Consider the following 13,876-nt stretch of genomic DNA (forward strand, 5'->3'; position numbering starts at 1 on the left):
CCCAGCGCCGGCCAAAAATCACAAAAAAAAAAAAAAAAAAAGAATGCAACACAAAATTGGCTAAGGTATTGATGTGTCTAAACTGAATTTTAAAAAGTTTAAAGCTGTAGTTTTTGTGTATTATTATTTAGGCAGTATGCTTATGTTGAAAATAAAAGTAAAATTTTCAATTACCCTTAAAGAAATTAAATAGCAGTCAATGAATTTACTGCTATGGTCAAAATGGTCTTCACTTAAAGCGAGAATCTTTACCAACAGGAAGACATTGTTCTAAATCACAGACAGTATTATGAAGAACTGCAATCTCCTTCTTTTTTTCTTCTTGAAAATGTTGAAACTTGCTTCTGTAGATACTCTGGCAAAGCCGTAGGATCCAGGTATGCTTTTGATTTAGTATGAACTTTTGCTAGTTTGGCATCAATTTTTAGCTGTATTTTGATTATTTCATTTTGTTTTTCCTTCTCTTCAGTTCTTAACTTTACATTTAACTCTGAAATTTCCATTCCTTTTTCCCCCTCTATTAGTTCTTTGTGCTTTTCTTCATTTAATTTTTTTTTTTTCTGTGTGTCCTGGTAAAGTTTGCTCATTTCTATCTTACATCCCTCCTCTTTGATTTCCATTTCACTCACAAGTTTGGCAACATTATTCTTCCAGTCCTGTTCATGAGATTCCAACTTCTCTTTTATAAGATCGGCATTTCTTTTTCAGTTCATGTTCATCTATCAAATTAGGTTGATATTCAGTGGTCTGTTACAGCCCTTTTATCATACTATCAAGAGCAGCACATTCTTATTTAATTCAGACCTCCTTTGTTTGCATTACTTTTAATAAACCATTAGTCTTTTCTAACTGAATATCCAATATATTGTTTTTTCCACTGGTTTCTATCATTTCCTTTTCTATATGTATAAGTTTGTCAAGATTTACACTGCTAATTATTTTTCACACATCCTTCTTATCCATTCCTGAAACCAGGATTCTGTAAGGAAGTATGATGAAAAGAACCTCCATGGAAAAAGTGGGAATTTTGAACCACTAATAGAGTTTGGAGTGTACCTACAGTTACTCCCATTTTCCCAGTCTCTTTCACTGCTGCCTGCAGGTGGCTGGTCTGCCTCTAACTGCTGTCCCCTCCCCAGGAAGCAGATTCCTCTAAAAACAGGCCTGACCTTCTCTGGCCCTGCCTGTGCCCTGTCCTGGCATTCCCACCACAAGCCCAGTTTTGGGTTTTGAACTGAGCTGTGCGCTGGAGCTGTCTTGAGAGGGCGTGGGTAAGTAAGTAAGCTAGGGCAGCATCCAGTGGCCAGGACTGCATACCAGGTGGGGTGGATCTCCCATTGGCTTGGCTGCTAGCCGGGCACTGCCCTTGTGGGAAGGCTGTGAGGGAGGAACAGTCTGCAGGGTCCTAGTATAAGGCAGACTCTGGTGCACCTTTTGAGCTCAGGTAACCATCCTTGGGGGAGCTGAACAGCCCCTGAATCCCAGGAAGACCCTTTTGTTGTCAGGGGGCACTGTTGGTCATGCCTCCTAAGATATCTGGTGAGAGATTCAGGACCTCGATCCCATGGAGACTGAATGCTGATGAAGCAACCAGGCCGGGACTGAGAGCAAATAAGTCAAGAAGACAGGATCATGGCTCCTTAGGAACTAGAGAATGGCTTCTGACCCCCATCGAATTCAGCAAAGCCAGCCTGTGTTTGCTCTGTCTCCTAATACCACAGCACCACCAGGTGTCCAGGCAATATATTACTCTATATATTTTATTAGTATTATTATTGTTATTTTATTCCTGTTCTCAGTATTTTCCTTTGTTTCTTTCTTTGTTTTTTGTGGCACTGTTCTTTGTTTGGTTTGGTTAGGTTTGGTAGCATTTTTATTTTTTCATTTGTATTTTCTTCAATACAAAGGATCCTCCATTTTTGTTCCAGGTTTTCAGCCCCTTTTATTCTTTTTTTCTTTTCTATTTCATTTTTTCTCTGTGTTAGAGATTTTTCTATTTTTGTCACCTTTCCTACATAAATTTCTCCTACAACAACTAATATATTCCTTTTTTCTTTATCTTATATAATTATATTTTTAATTTTCTTTATTTACTTTTATTTATTTTTTCTTTCTTTTTTCTTTTCTCTGAGGGCTGAGGGTTCATGGCATTGGCCTGTCTGGGAGGTAACAGCATTGGTCTGGCTCTAGGACATCACGAACTTGTGGTCTAGTGTATCCTTCTAGCTTTGGCCTTTGGAAAGTCATCACTGCAACATACTGCTGATTTTTTTCTATACTTGGTGGAGCTGGGGTCTTGCTTTTGCCCAGGATGGCAATAAGATCCTGACCTTGAGTGACCCATTCAGCCCAGCCCCCCAAAGTACTAGAGTTGTGGATATAAGTCAGAGCACCCAGCTGAGCACCACCATTTCTCCTATTGCTCTCTTTGTCTCTTTCTGTCCTTCTTCTCCCCTTTTCTTAAATTATTTCCTTTTACCTCCCCTTCTTTTTTATCCTTTTCATTCCTCTCTCCCTTCTCACTCTTTACTTTTGGCCTTATACCAAAAGGCCACTTCAACACCTAAGCTCAGAGACAAGGTAATTTAAAATGAAGGAGGTAGTGAGAGGAAAAAGTAGGGAAAGGCAGTGAACAGGAAGAAAACACATGAGGAGGAACAAACAGAAAAATTCTGGCAACGTGGAAAACTGGAACAGAGTTCTGCCCTGCAAGGGATCCTGCGGTAGCCACCTCAGAAGATTCCACGTATACAGAATTAATGGAGGCTCAGTGCCCGTAGCACAGTGGTTACAGCACCAGCCACATACACTGAAGGTGGTGGGTTCAAACCCAGCACAGGCTAGCTAAACAACAGCTAAACAACTGTAACAAAAAATAGCCGGGCATTGTGGCAGGCACCTTTAGTCCCAGCTACTTGGGAGCCTGAGGCAAGAATCACTTAAACCCAAGAGTTTCAGGTTGCTGTGAGCTGTGACGCCATGGCACTCTACTGAGGATGACATAGTAAGACTCAGTCTCAAAAAAAAAAAAAAATTAATGGAAATGACAGAAAGGGAATTTAAAATATGAATGGCAAAAACAATAAAGAGAATTGATGAGAAAGTAAAAAATACTCAAAAGGAAATCCAAAAACAGAACCAAAGGATGAAAGATATGAAGAATATAGAAAGGATATGCTGGAGCTTAACAAATTGAAGAAGTCAATCAGGGAACTTAAAGATGCAATAGAAAGTATCAATAACAGATTAGACCATGGAGAAGAAAGAATCTCAGAGCTAGAAGATAAAGCTCTTTTACTAACCCAGGTAGTCAAAGAGACAGAAAAGAGAGAGAAAGCAGAACACTCACTCGAAGAATTATGGGATTTCATGAAGCATTCAAACATATAAATTATAGGGATCCCTGAAGGGGAAGAAGAACCCCAAAGGAACGGAAGCCCTACTGGAGGATATCATAAGTGAAAATTTCCCAATATCACTACAGATTCCAAAACACTCCTTTGGAGGGAGAGCAAATGCCAGGTCATCTCAATACAAATAGAGCATGTTCAAGACACATTGTCATAAACCTGTGCAAAATCAAGATAAAAGACAAAATTCTGCAAGCAGCCAGGAGTAAGCACCAACTGACTTACAGGGGCAATCCTTCAGAGTGATAGCAGATGTTTCAGCTGAAACTTTCCAAGCCAGAAGAGAATAGTCATCTGATTTTAACCTTCTTAAACATAACCATTTTCTGGGCAGAATTTTGTATCCTGCTAAACTAAGCTTCAAAATCAATGGAAAAATCAAATCTTTTACTGATATGCAAACATTGGAGAAATTCACCACAACAAGACTGGATCTACAAGAACTACTTAGACCTAGTCTCCGCATTGACCATCACAATGGACCACCAGCAAGTAAACACCCAGAAACTAAAGGAAAAAACCTAGCTTCCACAATGGCGTAAAGGATAAAACTAAGCAACGGACTTTCACTAAATAAGAAGATTAGAACTCCCTCACACTTACCAATTCTCTCCATGAATGTTAACAGCTTGAATTCCTCACTGAAAAGGCTCAGGCTAGCTGATTGGATAAAAAAGAACAAGCCATCTATATGTTATCTCCAGGAAACATATTTCACTTTAAAGGACAAAACAAGACTCAGGGTGAAGGGTTGGAAAGCAGTATTTCAGGCAAATAGAAATCAGAAGAAAGGAGGGGGTCACTGCTGGGAGAATGGGGACTGAAGACCCCACTCTTGGCAAAGGAAAGCACCCCAAGAAAAAGAGGAAAACTAAAAAGTAAGCTGAGTGAATCAGAACAAAGAAAAATCAGCCAGTTTACATTTAAGCTAGCCATTGCTAGCAAACTTCTTGCCTTTTCTGAAGTTCTAACCTGTTGGGGATACAGCTTACAAACCTCCTGCTGGGTCTGTGAGCACTCTGAGGGGAATAATGGTTATAGAAAAGGCTATGACAAGTCCTAAGAAAAGATATATCTTCTAGGGTATTTCCTGCCCATTAAACAGGCAAAGCAGATACCCATTGTGGAGATTCACATTTGCCTTGGACAGAGACCAAGGGAGTAGCTTGAGCTCTGAGATATGAGCAGAAGAGCTTATGTCCTTTATAACAGAGGAAAATCCTCTGTGGTGGTGATGGCGGGAAAATGCCTCCCTCCCACCGATCCCTCAGAGTAGATTAATGCTGGTGGTGTTTTACTCCACAGGGAACTAGCAGAGCTTAACACCTCCCTAGAAATCTGTGTGTGTGACCTCAAGCAGGAGGCTCTCCCAGATTTAAAAAGGCTCAGATTTCAGATTATTGAAGGAGCTAATATGATCAATCTGAGAAACTGCTGACGTCTTTGTACCCTCCCTCATCTTTCCTCTGGGCAAATAGACTTCAATAAAATCAGAGTGGAGAAAACACCCTGGGCCATTGCTGGAATCCCATGATGGGCAATGGACCCCTGAGGTCCCACTTTTAATTCTACTCTATGTCTCTTCTCTTTCTTTGCCATTGCTCCTAACTCTATATTTCTTCAGTTGATCACCACCATTTCCACAGGTCTCAGTGAACACTGCTCTCAGGGTGGGACCCCGACAGGTCACAATCTTATTTTCAGATACAAGTGGATTTAAAGCAACTAGAGTTAAGAGAGACAAAAACAGTCACCTCATACTGGTCAAAGGAACAATATAACAAGTGTGCATTTCAATTCTAAGTATTTATGTACCCAACGTAAATGCTTCCAGATTTATGAAAAGACCTTAATTGGTCTGAGCAATATGGTATCCTATTACCATAGGATTGGTATCCTATTACCACAGCTATGGACGTTCACACCCCTCTGACAGAACTGGACAGATCCTCTAAATAGAAATTCAACATGCAAGGGACTTAAATGTGACCCTAGAACAAATGGGCTTAATGGACACATAAGAACACCCCATTCCAAAGCTAAAGAATATATACTCTTCTTCACAGCCCATAGAACATACTCCAAAATAGATCATATCCTAGGATACAAATCAAACCTGAACGAAATTAAAAGATTTGAAATTATAACTTGTATCTTCTCAAACCACAAGGCAACAAAGGTGGAACTCAACTCCAATAAACTGTCTCATCCTTACAGAAAGGCATGGAAATTAAGCAACCTTATGGTGAATGACAGTTGGGTCAAGGAAGAGATAAAGGAGGAAATTATTAAGTTTTTTGAACATAACAATGATGAAGCTACAAGTTATGAAAACCTGTTGGATACTGCCAAAGCAGTCCTGAGAGAGAGAGATTTATCATATTAGATACCTAAATCTGAAAAACAGAAAGAGAGCACATCAATAACCTAATGAATCCTCTTAAGAAAATGGAAAATGAAAAGGAATCCAATCCTAACTTAGCAGAAGAAAAAAAATACCCAAAATTAAATCAAAAACAAATGAAAATGATAACAGAATCATTCAGAAAAATTAATAAAACAAAAAGTTGGCTTTTCAAAAGGGGATAAATAAAATTGATAAACCTATGGCCAGATTAATTAGAAACAGAAAAGTAAAATCTCTAATAACCTCAATCAGAAATGAAAAAGGGCAAATAACTACAGATACCACAGAGACACCAGAGATTCTTTCTGACTACTAAAGAAACTCTACCCCCAGAAATTTGACAATGTGTAGGAAATGGACTGATAGCTGGAAACACACTCTCTAGACTTCACCAGGAAGAAATAGATCTCTTGAACAGACCAATATTAAACACTGAGGTCAAAGAAACAATAAAAAAATCTTCCCATAAAAAAAGCTCAGGACCAGATGGCTTCTCACCAGAATTCTATCAAACCTTCAAAGAAGAACTTGGACCTATACTGCAGAACTTATTCCAAAACACTATGAGAAGGAAGGAACCTTTCTCAACACATTTTGTGAAGCAAACACCACCCTGATTCCAAAACCAGGAAAGGACCTAGCAACAAAAGAGAACTATAGACCAATTTCACTGATGAATATTGAAGCAAAAATACACAACCAAATCTTAGCAAATCTTAGCTAATAGATTGCAGCTACACATCAAAAAAATTATACATCACAATCAAGTAGGTTTCATCCAAGGAATGCAAGGCTGGTAACACATGCAAATCCATAAATGTAATTCACCATATCAATAGAAGCAAAAACAAAGACCATATGATTCTCTCAATAGATGCAGAAAAAGCATCTTTTTCTAAGAAGAACACTTAAGAATATAGGCATAGGTGGCACATTTTGTAAACGGATGGAAGCCATCTATGACAAACCCACAGCTAATACTGAATGGAGTAAAACTGAAAGTTTTTCCACTTAGCACTGGAATCAGACAAGAACGTATTCTATCCCCCTGCTATTCAACATAGTCCTGGAAGTTCTAGCCAATGCAATCAATAAGAGAAGGATATAAAGGGCATCCAAATGTGGGTCAAACTCTCTTTGCCGATGATATGATCTTATACATAGAGGACCCCAGAGACCCGACCTCAAGACTCCTGGAAGTGATCAAGAAATACACTAATGTCTCAGGGTATAAAATCAATATCCACAAATCAGTAGCCTTTGTATATGCCAATAACTGTCAAATTGAGAAGCTAATCAAAGACACAATTCCCTTCACAGTAGCTTCAAAGAAAATGAAATACCTAGGAATATACCTAACAAAAGAGGTGAAGGACATCTACAAAGAGAATTAGGAAACTGTAAGAAAAGAAATAGCAGAAGACAAATGGCAGAACCTATTATGCTTCTGGAAAAATCAGAATCGTCAAAATGTCTATATTACCCAAACAATCTACAGATTCCCTGCAATCCCCATTAAAATATCAACATCATACTTTGAAGAACTGGAAGAAATAGTTCATTGTTTCATATGGAACCAGAGAAAAACCCATATAGCTAAAGGAATTTTTAGTAATAAAAACAAAGCTGGAGGCATTACCCTATCAGACTTTAGGTTATATTACAAGTCCACAGTTATCAAAACAGCATGGTAGAGACAGAAAAATAGAGGCATAGATGCATGGAATCAAAAAGAAAATGAAGAGATGGAAGCAGTCTCTTATAGCCATCTGATCTTTGATAAACCAAACAAAAGCATACAATGGGGAAAAGAATCCCTGTTCAATAAGTGGTGCTGGGAGAACTGGATAACCAATTGTAAGAGAGTGAAACTGGACCTGCACCTTTCACCACTTAGAAAAATTGATTCAAGATGGATAAAAGATTTAAATCTATGACATGAAATGATAAATGTCCTAAAAGAAAGTGTGGGAAAAATTCTTCAGGATGTTGGCCTGGGGAAAGATTTTATAAAGAAGATTTCCATGACAATCACAACAACAAATATAAACAAGTGGGACTTAATTAAACTGAAAAGCTTCTGCTCAGCTAATTAAAGCAAATAGACAACCTTCAGAATGGGAAAGGATATTTGCGTGTTACAAATCTGACAAAGGCGTGACTAGGATCTATAAAGAACTCATTTTAATCAATAAAAAAAAGACCAAACAATCCCATCTATTACTGGGCAAGAGACATAAACAGAACTTTCTCTGAGGAAGACAGATGAATGGCCAATAAACATATGAAAAAATGCCCATTGCCCTTGATCGTCAGAGAAATGCAAATCAAAACCACCCTGAGATCTCACCTCACCCCAGTGAGAAAAGCCCACATCACAAAGTCCCAGAGCGGCAGATACTGGCATGGATGTGAGAGAGGGGAACACTTTTACACTATTGGTGGGACTGCAAACTCACACAGCCTCTATGAAAAGAAGTATGGAGAATCCTCAAAGAACTCAAATTGTACTTCCCATTTGATCCTGCAATCCCATTACTAGGCACATACTCAGAAGAAAAAAATCATTTTATCATAAACATATGTGCACTAGATTGTTTATTACAGCTCAATTTACCATCACCAAAATGTGGAAACAACGTAAATGTCAATCAACCCAGGAATGGATGAAGAAACTGTGTTATGTGGACACCATGGAGCACTATTCAGCCATGTAAACGATGGAGACTTCAGATCTTTCATGTTCACCTGGATGGAACTGAAATTCATTCTTCTTAGTAAAGTATCACAAGAATGGAAAATGAAATAGCCAATGTGCTCAGTACTAATGTGAAGCCCACAGATGATCTAACATACACTTATGTAAGAGAAAAGCTCAATTCAATTCAATTTCTGGGCAGAGGGACCGAGGCCAGGGCTGAGGGGAGGCGGGAGGAGGCTGGGTGTGCTCCCACTTAATGAGCACCCTATAAGGGTATACATCTCTTGGGTGTGGGATACAACCACGGGAGGGACTCTACTTAACAAATGCAAATATTGTTACCTGGTTGTTTGTACCTTCACATTTACCCAAAAGAAAAAATATATATATTAAATTAAAGAAGCCAGGCACAAAAGGCCACATAGGCTTTGTTTCCATTGATACAAAACCTCTAGAATAAGCAAATTCACAGGGACAAAAAGTCAATTAGGAATGGCCCTGGACTGAGGGGACTGGGGATGGCGTGGGTGTGTGTGTGTGTGTGAATTCTTATTAGTCCAAGATTTCCTTTTGGGATGATGAGAATGTTCTGGAACTAGGTAGTCATGACAACTGCACAACCCTGTGACTGTATTTAAAACCACTGAACTGTATGCTTTGAAAGGGTAAATTTATGGTAAGTAAATTAGATCTCAATTTTTTAAAAGCCATTTCTTGTAACTTTGAATATTATGCTAAAAGAATGTCTGTCTCATCCCTGAAGTTGAATTGTTGTCTGAGCCACATCAGAGAGAACCGTTCAGAGCCGTGAATGGGATTTTTCTTACTTGCAGTGGGTGGTGTCATCCCCCACCCACCTGTCAAGAATCTGCACTAGTTGTTTCAATGGGGGATCTGTAACTAGAACCCAACAAACCGGGAAGTGGTGGCTTCTGCTCTGTGTCTGCGTGGGATTGTGGTATCTGCTGGGCATTCGGTAGCTGCCTGTGTCACAGGTTTGGATGGCTGGCAACAAAGGCCAAGGCTGCACAGTCGGGGGTCTTTGGGGCTGGCATGAGAGGGGAGTGCAGGGGGACATATTTAAATACTTATTGCTTGTGAATTTGATTACAGTTTGTCTCAGCACTTGAAGCCAATTACCCTGAGATTTTGAAGAATTTAATTGTTGTGAAAGGTGAGTGAGCCAGCCAGGATTTGCACGAGTCAGGGGCAGGAGATGTGGAAGTGACAGAGTGGGCACCTGAGACCCCAGGACTCCACTCACTCAGCTAGTGGCCCAAGGGTGTAGCTCCATGTCTGTTTCAGCCCCCAAGCTATTCGCTGGGGCCTTCACCCTGGTCAAATCATACTCAAGCGAGGAGACACACAGGAAGGTGGAGATTCTGGGAGGCGAGTGAGCTTTCTCAGGCCTCCTTCCCAGCCTGAACCAGAGCCAAGGGTTGCATCCAAGGGCATCAGGCTCTGAGCCCCAACTGCTATTGAGGCCTGTTTCCTTGAGGCAGCTCCTGAGGCCAGTGTGCCCACCCACCAAAGACTAGAGAGGCAGCGTGGGTGGGGTCCCCAGTTTGAGGCTTGGAGATCTGGATTTGAGGATTGACTTTGCCAATTATTAGCTTCAAGTGGGGCGAGTCACCTGCTCTCTCTGGGTCTTAGTTTCCTTATCTGTAGAAAGGGGAGAATGAGATCTAAGTTTTCCAAGTCATGCAATTAATACTGTTTAGAAATCTGGAAAACACAGAGAGGGCATAGTGACTCATGCCTGGAACCCTAGTGCCCTGGGTGGCTGAGGTGGGAGGACGGCTAGAGCTCAGGAGTCTGAGATTACTGTGAGCTAAGCTGAGGCCATGGCACTCTAGTCCAGGTGACAGAGTGAATCTCTGTCTTAAAAAAAAAAAAAAAAAGGAAAATACAGAAATGTATAACAAAGGGTGGAAAATCCTGTCAACCAGAGAACTACTGTTGACACTAACTGTCTTTTTCAGAGGATTACATTTAGAAAAATGTTTTGGGGCAACAGAGTGAGAGGAGGTCTCTTGCTTCAGAAATTCCCTGATGCCTGCCCCAGAACATGACCTTCCCCCTTGCCCTGTTTCTGGACTTGTGTTACTTTAGCTAATAGCTCCAGGAATGCCTGCTCCTCCCACGCCATGTGAGAGCTGCTCCACACCCCACCCTACAAGGACGCCCTGTCCAGATTCCGGGCATGTGTCTTCTGTTCTTGGTGGCCTTCACCCGCCTGTGCTGGATCAACACCTGCTGCTTTCCACTGCCATTAACTTCTGAACCTTCACGACTCTCCGTGGACTCTTTGAATCGTGTGTACCTCTCCACACCAGACAGAGTCATTGGTATCAATGGGTTTGTATCCATCACAGTTCATGAAGCAGGTGGAGAGGAACACTGATGGGGTCACCAGCTCAGGCCCTGGCACCAGGCAACCCATCTCCCATCTCCGGCTCTTAGTATACTCCCACATCCTGTGGGTCCGAGTATCCTCGCCCATTGTGGTGACAACTGTCAACAGCCGGGCAGGCAGCCCCTCTGTGCATGGTCCAGCTCAGTGGCAGTTCCTATCACGCTACCCTGACCCGGTCTCAGGGGCACCGCTCACCATGGCCCTCCAGGAAAACGCGCACCCACATCAGGGACAGCGCAGCTCAGGAGTAGGTGGGTGGGAGGCCGGGTGGGATGGGCACCTCAGGAGCGGGTGGGGCGGGAGGCCGGGTGGGACTGGGCACCTCAGGAGCGGGTGGGGCGGGAGGCCGGGTGGGACTGAGCACCTCAGGAGCGGGTGGGGCGGGAGGCCGGGTGGGACTGGGCACCTCAGGAGCGGGTGGGGCGGGGGGCCGGGTGGGACTTGGCAACTCAGGAGCGGGTGGGGCGGGGTCCGGGTGGGACTGGGCACCTCAGGAGCATGTGGGGCGGGGGGCCAGGTGGGACTGGGCACCTAAGGAGCGGGTGGGGCGGGGGGCCGGGTGGGACTGGGCACCTCAGGAGCAGGTGGGGCGGGGGGCCGGGTGGGACTGGGCACCTCAGGAGCGGGTGGGACGGGAGGCCGGGTGGGACTGGGCATCTCAGGAGGAAGTGGGCCGGGAGGCTGGGTGGGACTGGGCACGTCAGGAGCGGGTGGTGCGGGGTGCCGGGTGGGACTGGGCACCTCAGGAGTGGGTGGGGCGGTTGTTCGGGTGGGACTGGGCACCTCAGGAGCGGGTGGGGCGGGGGGCCGGATGGGACTGGACACCTCAGGAGCAGGAGGGCGGGAGGCCGGTTGGGACTGGGCACCTCAGGAGCGGGTTGGGCGGGAGGCCGGGTGGGACTGGGCACCTCAGGAGCGGGTTGGGCGGGAGGCCGGGTGGGACTGGGCACCTCAGGAGCGGGTTGGGCGGGAGGCCGGGTGGGACGGGGCACCTCAGAAGCGCGTGGGGCGGGGGGCCGGGTGGGACTGGGCACCTCAGGAGCGGGTGGGGCGGGAGGCCGGGTGGGACTGGGCACCTCAGAAGCGCGTGGGGCGGGGGGCCGGGTAGGACTGGGCACCTCAGGAGCGGGTGGGGCGGGAGGCCGGGTGGGAATGGGCAGCTCAGGAATGGGTGGGGCGGGTGGCCGGGTGGGGCTGGGCACTTCAGGAGCAAGTGGGCCGGGAGGCCCGCTGGGCCTGGGCACCTCAGGAGCGGGTGGCGCGGGAGGCCAGGTGGGGCTGGGCACCTCAGGAGCGGGTGGGGCGGGGTGCCGGGTGGGACTGGGCACTTCAGGAGCGGGTGGGGCGGGAGGCCGGGTGGGACTCGGCACCTCAGGAGCGGGTTGGGCGGGAGGCCGGGTGGGACTGGGCACCTCAGAAGCGCGTGGGGCGGGGGGCCGGGTGGGACTGGGCACCTCAGGAGCGGGTGGGGCGGGAGGCCGGGTGGGACTGGGCACCTCAGAAGCGCGTGGGGCGGGGGGCCGGGTAGGACTGGGCACCTCAGGAGCGGGTGGGGCGGGAGGCCGGGTGGGAATGGGCAGCTCAGGAATGGGTGGGGCGGGAGGCCGGGTGGGACTCGGCACCTCAGGAGCGGGTTGGGCGGGGGGCCGGGTGGGACTGGGCACCTCAGGAGCAGGAGGGCGGGAGGCCGGGTGGGACTGGGCACCTCAGGAGCGGGTGGGGCGGGAGGCCGGGTGGGACTGGGCACCTCAGGAGCGGGTGGGGCGGGGGGCCGGGTGGGACTGGGCACCTCAGGAGCGGGTGGGGCGGGAGGCCGGGTTGGACTGGGCACTTCAGGAGCGGGTGGTGCGGGGGGCCGGGTGGGATTGGGCACCTCAGGAGCGGGTGGGGCGGGGGGCCGGGTGGTGCTGGGCACCTCAGGAGCGGTTGGTGCGGGTGGCCGGGTGGGGCTGGGCACCTCAGGAGCGGGTGGGGCGGGTGGCCGGGTGGGGCTGGGCACCTCAGGAGCGGGTGGGGCGGGTGGCCGGGTGGGGCTGGGCACCTCAGGAGCGGGTGGGGCAGGAGGATGGGTGGGAATGGGCAGCTCAGGAATGGGTGGGGCGGGTGGTCGAGTGGGGCTGGGCACTTCAGGAGCAAGTGGGCCGGGAGGCCGGCTGGGCCTGGGCACCTCAGGAGCGGGTGGGGCGGGAGGCCAGGTGGGGCTGGGCACCTCAGGAGCGGGTTGGGCGGGAGGCCGGGTGGGACTGGGCACCTCAGGAGCGGGTGGGGGGGTGGCCGGGTGGGACTGGGCACCTCAGGAGCGCGTGGGGCGGGGGGCCGGGTAGGACTGGGCACCTCAGGAGCGGGTGGGGCGGGAGGCCTGGTGGGAATGGGCAGCTCAGGAGCGGGTGGGGCGGGTGGCCGGGTGGGGCTGGGCACCTCAGGAGCAAGTGGGCCGGGAGGCCGGGTGGGACTGGGCACCTCAGGAGCGGGTGGGGCGGGAGGCCGGGTGGGACTGGGCACCTCAGGAGCGGGTGGGGCGGGAGGCCGGGTGGGACTGGGCACCTCAGGAGTGGGTGGGGCGGTTGGTCGGGTGGGACTGGGCACCTCAGGAGCGGGTGGGGCGGGAGGCCGGGTGGGAATGGGCAGCTCAGGAATGGGTGGGGCGGGTGGCCGGGTGGGACTGGGCACCTCAGGAGCGGGTGGCGCGGGAGGCCAGGTGGGGCTGGGCACCTCAGGAGCGGGTGGGGCGGGGGGCCGGGTGGGACTGGGCACCTCAGGAGCGGGTGGGGCGGGAGGCCGGGTGGGACTGGGCACCTCAGGAGCGGGTGGGGCGGGGGGCCGGGTGGGACTGGGCACCTCAGGAGCGGGTGGGGCGGGAGGCCGGGTGGGCCTGGGCACCTCAGGAGCAGGAGGGCGGGAGGCCGGGTGGGACTGGGCACCTCAGGAGCGGGTGGGGCGGG

At 47.9% G+C, this 13,876-nt stretch overlaps 1 pseudogene; it reads right to left on the bottom strand.

The window, feature by feature from the left end:
• Nucleotides 1-229: 229 nt before the first annotated feature.
• On the bottom strand, nucleotides 230-11,021 carry LOC128583422 (coiled-coil domain-containing protein 152-like; annotated as a pseudogene).
• Nucleotides 11,022-13,876: the final 2,855 nt, after the last annotated feature.

The sequence above is a fragment of the Nycticebus coucang genome, chromosome 4, assembly GCF_027406575.1.
Source record: "Nycticebus coucang isolate mNycCou1 chromosome 4, mNycCou1.pri, whole genome shotgun sequence".
Classification (NCBI taxonomy): Eukaryota; Metazoa; Chordata; class Mammalia; order Primates; family Lorisidae; genus Nycticebus; species Nycticebus coucang.